Source organism: Argopecten irradians, unplaced genomic scaffold, assembly GCF_041381155.1.
Source record: "Argopecten irradians isolate NY unplaced genomic scaffold, Ai_NY scaffold_0254, whole genome shotgun sequence".
In the NCBI taxonomy this organism is placed as follows: Eukaryota; Metazoa; Mollusca; class Bivalvia; order Pectinida; family Pectinidae; genus Argopecten; species Argopecten irradians.
This window is the reverse complement of record NW_027187721.1, coordinates 28,309-39,430: the sequence shown is the minus strand read 5'-3', so window position 1 is coordinate 39,430 and position 11,122 is coordinate 28,309. Positions and strand designations below refer to the sequence as shown.

General features: G+C 36.8%; 1 long non-coding RNA gene across 1 annotated transcript; it reads left to right on the top strand.

Annotated features, from left to right (window-relative positions):
* The first annotated feature begins 6,349 nt into the window (after nucleotides 1-6,349).
* Nucleotides 6,350-10,023, top strand: LOC138312220 (uncharacterized). The gene is made up of 2 exons (XR_011206886.1): nucleotides 6,350-6,384; nucleotides 7,811-10,023. It is a non-coding gene; the product is annotated as an uncharacterized lncRNA (long non-coding RNA).
* Nucleotides 10,024-11,122: the final 1,099 nt, after the last annotated feature.

Genomic DNA, 11,122 nt, shown 5'->3' with positions numbered 1-11,122 from the left:
AAAGAACGCGTGTTTTGTACCATTATGGAACCTTTCATTTCCAACATTTGAAATTGCTAAGCTATGCAAGTATTAGCTTCCTAAAATGCTAAGTGGGCAACGCGGAAGCTTAACCCTTTGATTGGAAAGAATACGAAATTAAACAATGGTTTATTTTATAATTTGTACCTCCAAATGACCATGTACCTGTATTAAAGTCAATGACAATAGAGGACAATCTGAGCATATATAATATAGATGATAACTAGCATTCAATAATAGTTGCTTTCCCAAACATATGCTATCATAGTAACGCTAATGTTTAAACGATTAATGAGCTCAAGCAATGAATCAGATGGGAATTTAGATAATCATGGGAGAAATGTTGGTGATCGGCGTACAATTATTAGAGGATGTATTAAATATGTTTATTTACGATATATAAATGATATTGTACAGTCTAAATTTAGTGTTTAAACGTAATCAGTATTAATTCTAAAATGAGCAGGAAAATGATGTGGAATGCACGGGAGTACATGAGTCTATGGTAGCTACACGCCTGAAATGGAAACTTTTTTAATTGTGAGACTGAATTTTTTATCATGTGAAGTATCGATTTCACCTTGAGTTACCTCCCGTATATCTGCCTAACATTATCTGATCAATAAGAACGTTCAGTCTTTTAGAATACCATATTTGCGTTTTTTATTTCGGAAAAAAAACTAGCTTACTTATCAATAAATGGATTTTTATTTGCTATTGTACAAAAGTTATATAAAAAAGTTAAAGGAAAGATATAAAATATGATTTTGGTAATGATTTCAAAGAACAGGACAGACATGTTGTTGTGAGCGTATGACTAGTAAAGTAACAGGGAAAAATTTAAAGGCTAATTTTAGAGTTGAAATCACATGGTATCCGTAATTATATCCCATTGTTTCACCACAAAATTAGTTACACCTAGCTAAAGTATAGAGAATGGCAGATGCTTTAAACTTGATATATTGGTTTTAATGACTTAGTATAAATAAAGATTTTACTAAATAGATAGTCTAGATATTAGCATCTATTTTTAGAAAATAAGAAGAACAATTGCCAGCAGTAGAAATTTGAGTAGCTGTCTTCTGATTTGAAGTCTCGAAATATCTTTGAGTTACCTCCCATGGACCTATCTGTTAGACATACCGTCAGCATTCTTCACAATGTATATATATGTCGACACATTATTACACATATTCACGTGCAAGAATATATATGTGTCCGTATATCGACACAGTACATATTACACACACATACATAGGTGTCCTTATATCGACACATGTACAGTACATACTACACACCGAATACATAGGTGTCTGTATATCGAGACTGTATATATTACACACATATTGGGAAACCAGTTTAACATGTTTGCGTCTATTTTGTAGTAAAAACGTAGTAAAACAAGTCACGTGCTTATACCTCATTCATGCCATTGGCCGAAATATAGAATTGTCTTATTGGTAACTAGTGATCATGTGATTGTGTGTTTACTTCCAAATATAGTGATAGTTTGCTTGCCATTTTTTCGGTAAAATGATTTATTTGAAAATATCTAGACTCCAAAATGTTATTAATATTGCATGCATTTCATTTTGACTTGCACATATGTACTGTTTTACTATAGATAATGGATTGAAATGAGTTATATAACCGCCATTTCTACGTTTTATCTATAAATGATATTATGCGGAATGACCAATTCAGTCGTTCTAACCGTCTAATCTAGGATCAGCGATGATCGGCTACTCCCGGCTTAATTCGTAAAATTCTAAATTTATATTTACATGCTTTAGGTTGCAGAACAGGTAAATATGACACAAAAAATCAGATTTCTGTCAAAAGGCCAAAATATATATACTAGTAAATACCAGGTCAGAGAAATCAAAATCAAAATAAACACACAATCTTGCGATTACTGGTTACCCATAATTTCGACCAATCGCATGAATGAGGTGTAAGCACGTGATTTGTTTTACTTATTTTTACTTCAAAGAACGCGTGTTTTGTACCATTATGGAACCTTTCATTTCCAACATTTGAAACTGCTAAAGATACAATGCAAGTATTAGCTTCCAAAAATGCTAAGTGGGCAACGCGGAAAGCTAACCCTTTGATTGGAAAGAATATAAAATTAAACAATGGTTTATTTTTATAAATTTCAATTGTTCTGTTTAGAACCATTTTAGTTAGCTTGTTTTAATGCAAGGTATATCTGTGCGTTTGTTGTACTTATAAGATACTATATAACTGATTTAGACAGAAGGAACTTACACGGTTTCCTTTATAACCCCTGTCGGACTAATAGGGTATGCACATTATGTATTTTTTAAGCTTTTATATGTAAAATAGAAGTAAAGTACATTTTACATCAATTAAGTTTGCTTTATTTATAGATTCTGTAATTTTTCACAGACAGAATCATACATATTTATTTACGCTAAAGTTGCGCCGTTAATTGCAACCGTTACGGAGACTTTGTATCTAATGTATACGTGATAAAATCATACGTCTCGTGTGAAGTGTACATGTATACCACAGTCTAGTTTTATTGTATTTATTCCTTTATGTTGTATTTGTTATATGTAGTGTTTTTTCTGTTACGCTGAATAAATGTTTGAAAGAAAACACCAGTCTTTGGTAATTAATGTAGATCTGACCGGCTATATATGATTGAAAATATTTTCGGTAAATATCAATTAATGTTAATTTCAAAGAATAGAGATCCTCATCAAATAGATAGAAATTGATTTTATTAAAGAATCCATTACAGAGAATGGATACTGATAATGGAAAATGATATACATTTATGTTTATAAATCATTTATTATATGACAAAATAGACTGCATTTACGTAAACATCAATTGTGTTCGATAAAGATTTGCAGATGTACAAAGAGACATCAGCAGTAATAACACCACATGGCGGTTAAGAAATACGTATATACACCTGATGATGTACTTATCCACATTAATTATGTATGTTTACCTATATATAATGTCATTATTCAACATTTATTATGTACAGACAGCCACGCAGTACTTGTTAGGCAAAGCAATATAAAATATACACGCGATTGTGACGTGAGAATCCACAGAAATAAACTTGCTACCTTTTATAGTTTTGTAGCGTTGTGAACATGTCTTAGATCCTGTGCAATCCCTATTGTAATACACAATAAAAAAACAAAAACAAAAAACAGGAAAACAATCAAATGTGCTGACTCCATCAAACGTGCGGAAATTTTAACTCGTACTATACACATCAAAGTAAGCAAAACTCATTTAAATAGTTTTCAACTGTGAAAAGCAAACCTCCACACGAATGCTTCTTTATAATATCACACCAACCAACGTTTTGTCTCTTTGTGTCTATTTAACTTTTAACACAACAAAACAAGACTCGGCTGTGTAACCTCCTGCTTTGAGAAGCAGGACTCCATACGACTGGTTCTTTAGAAAGTTTGGCGAATATCTATCTGGCATTTAACACAACAAAAACACTTGGTTGTGTAACCTGTTTTGAGAAGCCATTAGACTCCATATGAATATGCTTTTTTGATATTCCACTATCAAACGCTGTGGCAATTTTATTTTGCATTCAAAACAACAAAACAAAACTCGATTGCGTAACTGTCAGTTTTGAGAAGCAAAACTCAGTGAAATAGCCTCCGATAGTGAAAAGTACAACTCCACACGATATCCTATTGTTTGTGCAACGTCTTGTCAATGGTTGGGTCCCTCCGATATACTTCGTTTCACCCTCGCCGATGTGCTTGAGTGGACATGGTGATGCACGTGGTGGTAGTGGTGGGTGTGGAGAGTATTATGGGGTGGGAGAGGTGACAATAATCGTTCTGAGTTCGCCCACCGCACCTGTCTCCGTGGAGTTACCAGCATCCCACTTTTCTCGGAATGGCAGCGCCGGAAGTTCGGTTTCTGCGTCTGCTTTTTACTTCCGTTCTCGTTACCACCATTTTCTGAATCATTTGTTTTGATTTGTTCCTCCAACATTTGTTTGAGAACCGTTTGAAATACAATAGAACCGGACGGCAAATGCCCACGATTTATGACGTCTATAATTCTGTCCGGATTTTGCTCCAAAATGTCTGTTGCACCTCTTGATAACATCGGAGAACAATTTTCATATCTCGGCGCTATGGTTTTTCCATTTGAAACTGAGCTGAAGAGTGATTGCCGCTCACCAGCAGATAAATGTTCGTCGACGACAGCCATCCTCACTGGGTATCAGACAGCAGAATAATAAAGGAATGATGTCTTAAAATGATATGAATATTACCTGAATTTACTATTTTACCTGTTGAACTTCCCCATAGCGCTCCTTGGAAACACTGGCATGGTTTTAATAGTGTTTTAATAAACACATGTGTCCAAATTTTGCATCCACATACAAAAGTCAAGAAGAGAATAGTAATCCTAATATGTAACTGCTGATGTATATGGTCCATGCAGTCACACTTAATGGTGGATGATGAAATCCATTTTTGTCATAGAGTGTTCGTTATTGCCATGAACACCACCCGTTACTTATCGCAACACCTTCAAATATAGGCATGTGAATAAATAATTTCTCGCTTTCCCCGTCCAGAAATGGGTTGACCTCATGACCCGATTCGTTCCGTTTTCGGTAATCGAGTCTATGTGTTGCTCATTCTCGCGAGAAGCTGGACCACTGAGGCGAGATAATTAATCACGTGATCTTTTTAAAGATTTATCACCTTACAAGCGCATTACAATAATTTATTTATACTTCGGATTGCGTGCTGCAACCCGAGTTAGTAGATCGGATGTTGTGCTCGCCCGGGTTAATACGACTGTTACCGTTGTATTGTAGAAATCGAGATTCCGGATATAGAAAATATTCATGTCACAACGTTTTTGTTTACATTTTATTTTAGAAATTACCAATAGATTTATGTTACTCAATCACGTGATAAAATCAGTCCTATAGTTCACATTGTTATTGTTTACTTATTTAAAATGGATTTACAGTTGTAGTTATCATATAAAAGATCAAGATCGTAGGATATAAATCAATTTGATAGATGTAGTCACGGGATTTACCAAAAGCCAATATATAAAGTTATAAAGTGTTATCATTGTTTCGTAACTTGACACTACTGAAAGTGTATCAACTATCATCTCTAAAATTTAAATAGCAGATTTGATGACACAAAGGAAACTTTAAAGCTTCCTGTACGTCTTTCAATCATATTTGTAAGTTCAATTAAAGAGTATCTGGGAATAAAAACACCAGTTCGATTTCAAAGAAAATTTGCAATTTAATAAAGATAAATGGCGTACACCAATTTTAAACAAAACAATGGAGAATACAAATCAGCATTTCAAAATTCAGTGGTTAAGTAACTGAAATATACAGTTATTTTTACAGAATAAAGTAAAAGAAGTGACTACATTATGTCAACAGATTTATTATCAGATTGATGATAGGTGAGAAGTAACAGAACTAAGGTCATTTAAGGCCGGCCTCTTCTGTATACAATGTTTTATATGTTAATGTTTTTTTTTTTTTTTTTTTTTTTTTTTTTGTAATAGTGGAACTCTTGCTCTTTCAATAAAGAATGCCGTCCAAAATGAAAATACCAAACAGCACACCCCATCCGACCATCTTATAATGGACGACAGACAAAAGTTATCCCACTCCCTTCATAGCTACTGCTAAGCAGGAGCAGAAACTGCCACTTTTAAAGACTATGATGAGCAACTGTAAAATTAAATACATGTGGTCCCTTTTTGTCTATATTAGACAGAAAAAAAGCGGTTTTTAATTCTAAAAGAAAATTTTACGCTCTCCATCAATGGAATTTCGTGATTTGTTGTCTGATGGAAGTAAATCGCAAAGTCACGCCGGGTTAGTGAATTTCTATGGTAGACAGATAGATTTAAAGAGTATTTAATTATTTTCGAATATCTTTGTTATTCCCAAGGGGTCTTTGTAGGAATGCAATAGACGATTTTTAACACCGATTCATAATTTACCGCCTCCCTTGTAAATGTCGATTCAAATTTACCGGACTTCAGACAATATACCAATGCCTCTGCGTATCTATGCCGATATTTGATTACTAGACGATTTTTTACACGATTCTGATTTCAAATTTTTACCGCCTCTGCGTATATAATTTGGCTTATCAGCTCACGTGACCACGCTTTGTTTTATGAGTTTGCGCACTACTCATTTCAGCGGACAGAAAAAATTTTCACAGGCGCCATTAATCGATTCTATCAACATTTCATTATTTGCACTTTCAAGTACTCTTTTGACTTCATATCTGTCAACGACATGTAACTGATTTGGCAGTGATCATCAATTTTCGTTTCCGGGTAAGTTTGTTTACTTTTCTTCGCTTGATTAAGCTCAAAACCAGGTCACAAGGCCAAGGCCACATCTGTCATGTCTGACCCAGCTCATGTTTTGGTACTCGGCCACAGTTTTATCGCTCGTTTGGAAAAGTTTATACAGGCATCCCCATCGCGTGATAATTTTGACTTCTCAAACGATGTTGTTCATCTGGTTGGGATTCCGGGTGCTAATATCGCTCGTTTAGTTTCCCGTTTTCACCGTTACGCTTCCAGTTCTTATAAGCTTGTTTGTTTACAATGCGGCGGTAATGATCTCAGTAGGCCGAACTTTCAGCCCAACCAAGTCGTCGCTGCGATTATTGATTTCGTGCATAGTCTTCTTCGTTGTGGTGTTCAAAAAGTTGCTGTGTGTCAGTTATTTCGCCGTGAACGGACGCGTCGGCATAAAGGGGATGTTCCTATTTCTGTTTACAATGCGCGGGTGGCCGAGACTAATGACTTGCTGGCTCGTAGTTTGGAGATACCTGGAGTAGTATTTTGGAAACATACACGTGAGATTTGGAATGAAAACGAACTTCTGTGTCAAGATGGTGTGCATTTTCATAATATGAAGCCATATTATAGGTCAATCAAAGGTTGTATCTTATACTCCCTCAAACGTTAATTTGTTTTCCCATAGTTATCAGGAGTTGTCTCCCTTCCCCCTGTGTTGGTTTGCAACAGGCACTTGGCCTGACATCTAGGTATTTCTACAGTATTAAGACAATTTGATTTATTTATGTACCATTCTGTTCAAGAATCAAGACATTCCACATTTTCTATAACATCTATCAATAAAAATAAGATCTAAAAAAAAAAAAAAAAATTTTGTACACAGCTTCTCGGGGCTTTGTTTCGCCATTTTGGCTTACATATACGCCATATATCTGTTTAGGCAGAGGTGTAAACCCTGGGTTGCTTTGTCGTGTACCCGTTATTCTGCCTTTGTGCCCGCGTTCATCTCAAAAACATTATAATTTTATTTGCCTAAGTGCCCGCGTACATTTATTAGTTTTGTTGTCATTATTGATTCAATATACTATCATTATAATCTTAATTTTGTTTTGTTTATTCTTTTTACATTAAGAGCACCAATTTGTTACCCCTTTATTATTGGAATTTCTGATATAATTTTTAATTGAATAATAACAGTTCTTTAACTATATATATATATAGAGATAATGTTTACTTACAATTACAATTATTTATTTAAGGTCACAAGTTCGCAGTTACATTATTAATTTCAATGTTTGTTTTCTTTGTTCTTAATATTTGGGGACTTACTCTGGAATTATCAAAGTTCAAGTCTACAAAAGCGTCATGTTATTTTACGCACAATTTTGATTTAATTTTAACTAAGGAATTCTTGTGAACTTCATTATTGCTGGCCACACTTATTTAATTCCAGATACACCATAATGCCTCCTAAGCGTCGAGCTGCCCTGCAAAACCAATATGTCAATGCTACAGTGTCAAAACGGAGTCGAATCAACCAGGCGTCAGCCTCTACAGCAACATCAGCTTCTGGGGCCGAGCCTACTATTCCTGTCTCCAGTTCACCAGAGGTCACGATGGCCTCCTTACAATTACAGGGCCTCATCAGAGAAGCCTTTGAAGCCGACCGGTATGCATGAGGCTCGTGCACAAATTCATCCCCCATGCTAAGCCAATAGATGTGCCTGTGCCCAATGTTTCTGCTGTTCAAACAGCAACAACACCAACAACAGTCGAGTTAACCACAACCCAACCCAGCACCCAGTTTACTGCAACAACTGTGGCTGCCAACATGTCAAGTGCCCCATCCACAACAATGGCTATTGGTGAGGGCATTTTTCCAGCCAACTCTCTCGCCTTTCATGATGACGTAGAGACAGACACTGACAATTCGAGGCATTTCGTGTCTCAATCTTTACCCTTACATTTGATGGTCTCTCTGACATTGTTCGACAAAAGATTTTGGCAAATAAATTCGTTGACATGAGCACGTTAACAGATAAAGACACTGATGGGAACATGACTATGGTCATCAACACCAATGATGACAAACCATCCTTTCAGCTAGTCAGGAAATCTGGTCCACCAAAGACTCTATCAATAGATGAATGGACAAATCATTTTAATATATTTATTGCTGTGTTTTGTAGCATAGATGCTAACAAAGAGGTTTTTCCCAAACTGCTTAAATACATGTCGATGGTCCGTCATCTGGCAGCAAAACATGCAGACTGGCGATATTATGACAAAACATTTTAGAATGTTGATGGCCAACCCTGCATGTCATCTTCGCTGGGATGAATGCCAAATGGAATTGTGGCAGGAGGCCATGTCGCGTCGCGCAAACTTGTCTCAAAATACAAATGTCTGTCATCGCTACGCGCGTGGTGAATATTGCAGTGGGTGCAAATTTCTGCACAAATGTGGAGTTTGTGGGGCGAAACATGCCAGCTCTAATTGCCCGGTTTTGGGCTATCAGGGCAACCAAGGGTCATCTACCCATGGCAATTTTCGTCCCCCTCACTTTCGCTTTCGTGGGCCACGCTTCGGCCAACGTTTCAACAATCCATCCAACTACCGCTTCCCCTATCATGGAAATGCCCGCGGGCATCAATGGCGCTTCGGACAATAAAGTAATCTCGCCGGTTGATCCAGTATTTCTTGCTCGTGCTCTTCAGGGTTATGACCAGTGAAAAGCCTCTTATTTAGTGAATGGTTTTACTGAAGGTTTTAAATTTCATTTTCAAGGTGAGCCATCTCATGAATTCTGCAATAATCTGGTATCGGCTAAAGATATGCCTGAAATTGTTGACGAGAAAAACTGGCTAAAGAAATACAAGCAGGTCGTATTGCAGGCCCATTTCCAAATCCACCATTTTCAACTTTTCATTTAAGCCCTTTAGGGGTTGTTCCTAAGAAAGAATCCAATAAATTCCGACTCATTCACCACCTTAGTTTTCCAGAGGGTTCTTCTATTAATGATGGTATTCATGAGGAGTTTACGTCGGTACAGTATCAAACAATTCAGGACGCAATATCTTTCTTGAAACGTACTCCAACACCATTTATGGCCCAAATCAGATATTGAATCAGCTTTCAGGATTATTCCAATTCACCCCAGTCAACACCATCTGCTTGGTTTTCATTGGAAAGGTCAATTTTATTTTGATAAATGTCTTCCCATGGGCCTTGCAGAAAGTTGCAGAATTTTTTAGATGTTTAGCTCTGCTATTGAATGGATCATGTATCAGCGAGGCAGAACATCAGCCATTGTCAAAGTTTTGGATGATTTTTTGTTCATTGAACCTTCTTATGAGAAATGCCTTTCGAGTTTACAAGATTTTCAATTACTTTGTTCACAGTTAGGGGTTCCCTTGGCAACAGAAAAAACTTTTGGACCGGATAAAATCCTCCCCTTTCTAGGAATCACTCTTGATGCTATTGTCATGGAATCTCGTCTCCCACAAGACAAACTATCTAAATGTAAAGCTTTATGCCACGATTTCAAATGTCGCAAAAAAGTCACCCTTAAGGAATTACAATCTTTAATTGGGACATTACAATTTGCAACTAGTGTCGTGATACCAGGTCGGCCCTTCCTGCGTCGGATGATAGACTTGACCAAGGGCATAAATAAATCGGGTCATAAAATTAGACTTAACGCGGGTGGAAGAGCTGATATGGCATTATGGGCTGAATTTTTAGACAAATTTAATGGAAAAAACTTCTTCTTGTCAGATATATGGGAGACCTCAGAGACAATTCAGCTTTTTACTGATGCCTCAGCTTCTATTGGTTTTGGGGCTGTATTCAAGGATGAATGGTTGTATGGTGTTTGGGCACCCAACATTACAAAACCTCACATCAATGCCTTAGAGCTATATCCTATTGTCGCTGCTATATATACATGGGGTCATCAAGTAGAAAACACGGCTATCTGGTTATTTTACTGATAACATGAGTCTTGTTTCGGTTTTAAACTCTCAATCTTCTCGAGACCCTGTGATCATGACAATGGTTCGCGCTCTAGTCCTAAAATGTTTACACCATAACATTTTGATAAAAGCTCAACATATTGAAGGTAAGAAAAAATATATTGGCTGATGCTCTGTCTCGTTTACAGATAAAGCGGTTCAACGAGTTGCTGCCTTCTGCAAATCCTCAGCCAACTCCAGTGCATCCTCAGGTGGACCAAACTCTCTTCTTCCCACTTTGTCAACCCTCCTGAATGCTTCTCTGGCCCCAGCATCAAGAAGAATATATGATCGAGCTTTATCAGCGATTTCGCAATTTTCTACTGTCATACTAGGACAACCATTCTGCATACCAGTACCTCATAGTACAGTAGCATTATATGTTGCCCATGCCTACCAAATGGGCAAGGCACCTGGTACTATAACGTCACAGTTGCCAGCTTTAGGCTATGTACATAAGCTAAATGGTTTAAACGACCCTACCAAATCCTTCTTTGTTCGCAAGGTCATTCAAGGTGCTACACGTCTGGCCCCTTCTTTCGACACGAGACTGCCCATAACTATTCCAATTTTGCATTCACTTTGTGAACAAATCTGCAAAGTTACTAGTTGCCCACACGAGCAGTCTCTCTTAGCAGCGGTCTTTACACTAGCATTTTATGCGTTAGCTCGTTTTAGGGGAATTGCTAGCATATACTTCAGCGCAAGCTAAGAAATTGTTGCAATTAGCAGATGTTGATGTTGAATTTAAA